The sequence below is a fragment of the Aulonocara sp. 'chitande type north' Nkhata Bay genome, linkage group LG8 (genome assembly GCF_057382095.1).
Source record: "Aulonocara sp. 'chitande type north' Nkhata Bay isolate Kocher_YH1m ecotype deep benthic linkage group LG8, A_spYH_male_GT1.1, whole genome shotgun sequence".
NCBI classification, from domain to species: domain Eukaryota; kingdom Metazoa; phylum Chordata; class Actinopteri; order Cichliformes; family Cichlidae; genus Aulonocara; species Aulonocara sp. 'chitande type north' Nkhata Bay.
In genome coordinates, this window is record NC_141351.1 from 21,375,157 (window position 1) to 21,378,789 (window position 3,633).

The window sequence follows — 3,633 nt, forward strand, 5'->3', positions numbered from 1 at the left end:
AAAATAAAAAGTGTAAATTGTTTCTCACATCAACAAGTTGTCCATATGGATGTGTTTAATAGGTTTAAGTAGGATAGAAAAGTTCATCATCAAATCTGTGTGGACTAACATAGAAATGGATATGTGGGCAGTTTCAGTTTTTAAAAAACAGTTTAATTAGCAGTAACCTAAAAGAATAAGGTATAAAATACTCTTTCTTCTGCCACCATTAGGGCTGGAAGTTCATCAAATCGCATGTGATTTTGGATTCCTAAAACACGATAATCAAAGCATAATGATTGGTGTATTGCCTCGATTTTCACATTTGCTTTGTTTGTTCTGCGACAGTGCACCTCCACACGCCCCACAGGACCATCCCCAAAAATAAAAAAAGACAAAACTCACTGGTAGTGTTGACCTAAATGCATACACAAAAGACTTGATGAGAAAACCAAAAGTCAATCTTATTTAAAAAGTCAACAATACAGTGCATGAAGGAGGGGAAGTACTATATCAAAAAATGCTAAACTTAAAAAAGTGCAGGAAATTACAAACACGGAAAGGAAATGCACTATACATACACAGAGCAGCAGCAAGGAAACAACTAGCAGGAGATTAAGAAAGACGAAGACACAAACACGTAGAGACAGACAGGCAAGCACTGGGAAGCTAAACTAATTAAACCAAGACAGAGACTAAAACCCAGCAATATCCAAAAAGTGAAACTAATCTTTTGACCAACCAAAGACAGAGGGAGACACACAACTCAACATTTAACAAGCTGACCATGCTGACTCATCCATCACCCCCAGTGTTCCTCTGCCAGCTCTCTGGTTCTGTTATATTCAACTTCCTTCGTCTTCACTTGTGATGGACAAGAGTCATAGTTCCTCGATCGATTGAGTACTTTCTTAATTGACTGTGCACACAGTATTGCCGGTTTTCAGGGAATTGCTGAAATAATTCATGCTGTCCTTCTTATGTGAGCATTATCTCCTCATTCAACCTTTTTTTTTACTAGCACTTAATTTAGATGTGTTTTATTCGTTTTTACCGCTGTTCTTTCAGGTTTTTGTTTTTCTGAAATCAACATATTTCAGATATAAATTTAATCCCTGCCAAGTTCACGTAAATGAGGTTATACTGGAAATAATCACAACTCAAAATATGACTAAACCTTGGCTTTAGTCAAGATGATAGAGAGAGAGAAGAGGCTCTGATCAATAAGAATCTGTCTAAAAACCATAAAGATCACAATGTTCCTGTAGTTCAGAAAATGCATGCTGATTGTTAAACTGTGAATAGTTATGTTAAATAAGAATTTTTAATACTGACAAGAATAATCATCATGATGGCTCTTGGTATAATAGAGCAGGCCTAACCACTGAGGATATTTGTCACATTCATGAGAGTCCCTGCTGATTTTATGTAAACAGAAAGGAGACCTGTTGGCAAGTGGGCAATCTGTGCATTACCACATTGGCCTCCAACCAAATTATGTGCTTGCACTGAAGCTTGCCCAGCAGAACTAACTGACTACCAACTCCACCTCCAGAGTGCAATCAAATCTTCTGCTTGAAACTGTCTAACAAAGCCCTTTGGGGGGTGGTCTATTTCTGTAGTCAGAAAGCAAAGTAGCCACCTTTTATCCAAACCAACTAACAGGAAGTGGCAGACGAGACACAGTCAAACGTAGAGAGCCTGGAGCTCATGGATGGAGCTAGCAAGGCAAAGATAGTGAAGGTGTTACAGTGTTATGATTAGTCTAATGTGACTCTGTAGCCATGGCAACAGGAGCATAAGAGGGTGATGTAATCGTTTTAGAGGAAACGTGCACATCTCTTTTCTTTCATGTCTGTCACTTTAAATCATCCAGTCTTTTCCTTACTTTCTCCTTTCGTTTCTCCCTTTCTTCCCATGAATGACAACTCATCCTCACTTACAGTCTCTCATTTATAAATGCTCTTCCTTTGTCTCACTCTGTCTTCCCACTTTCACCCTCAGTGCTTCTCTGCCTCTTCTGTTTTTTTTTTGTTTTGTTTTGTTTTTTGCTCTGCTTGCTGTACCCTTGCTACTAAAATAAAGGTAAAAAGATCCAGCAATCAACTTCTCAACAACCTCAAAATTCACATAGATGGAATCCAGTGATAACAGACAGGTATAGAGGGGAAAAGTGCAGAGGGTTAGACCACACACAGGCTTTTAAAGGCTGTATGATATTTTAATGAAATAAATTAAAGAAACCCAAACAAATTTAAATGGTACAACAACCATGACTGAATGCACCAATCAGAACATATCCAAGGGAGCATAATGAGCCACAGGCAAAGAGCCGGAGGTTCAGTTAAAGTAGCTTTATAATGCACTGAGTCTGGCCTTCTCAGGTGTGCTGCATCCATAATTGGGTCAGCTGCACCTGCTGGATACCTGAAAGAGACAGAAAACAAGAAAACAAGGCCAGCCCACTGGCTGTCACAGTACCAAAATAAAACAGGAAGTAACAATGGCAAACTGAGACAAAGCTTTAACAAGAAACAAAATTTGGGAACCTCTACCACACTGAAACACAAAGAAGTAAATACGGCTCACTACTCAAGATGTAAACAGAAAAGTGATTACAAAAGTAACTGCAACTAAAGACTAAAACCCCCAAATAAAAAACTCCAAGAGCCATAAACTTTACAGAAATCGATGCACTGGGTCTGTATCTGTATTTTAAATCACTAAGGAGAGACTATTGGTATCTTTAAGTCCCATACAAGATGGCAACAGCTAAAAAGCCAAGGTTTCGCAAGTAGGTCATGTCACTGTTACTACATCCATCTCATATAAAGTCTATAGTTTGACTTTTAGCAGCAAGTGCCAAAATAAACCTCATTCAAAGGGTTACCTGTTTCCACACGATAACAATAGATGGGGGAGTATAATTAACATAAAATGACAAATATGAGGGTAAAAGGATCAATTGCAGTAATGATGTGAGTAGAATGAGGAAAGGCAGAAGGCAGAGGGGTTTCTGGATGAGAACACTTGAGAGTACTGGCAGGTCGCCTGCTGGAAATACCCAGACTGTTCCTCACACACTGAGACACACGTCATCATCGTCTGCATGTGTGTGCGTGACTGTTTGTGTGTGAAAACCATGTATGTTTACAGCGAATGGTGCCATCATCAATCATGTCATAATTCACCATCACAGCTAACTTTGCAGTTAGGAGGAAATATGATCTGATTGTGTTGTGTACAATATGAACAGCATCCTACAAACAGAACCCTTACAGAACATCATCAAAGAGGCAGGCACACCCTCTGTGCGTCTCTCTTACTGTTTCAGTCTATTTGTCTCTGTCATTCAGGCATGCACACACCAGTGTTCACAGTAATATCAGCATAAAAACAGCACTCATATACAATAAAATAATTGATTAGATTGTGCGGTTCTAGCACAAATAGGTGCAAACACCAAATTTCTACAGTCTAAATATGACCTTGTCATGCAATTACAATGACTTTTATCCCTTATGTTGTCTGGGAGATTTTCGATTTTCATTACTTAATTTTAAAAAAGGAAAAAGAAAGAACCACGGTCTCTTGATTTCCAGATTTTTTGTTTCTCGGCTTGTATATGAGTCACATCTTCACACTTTCCTTGAC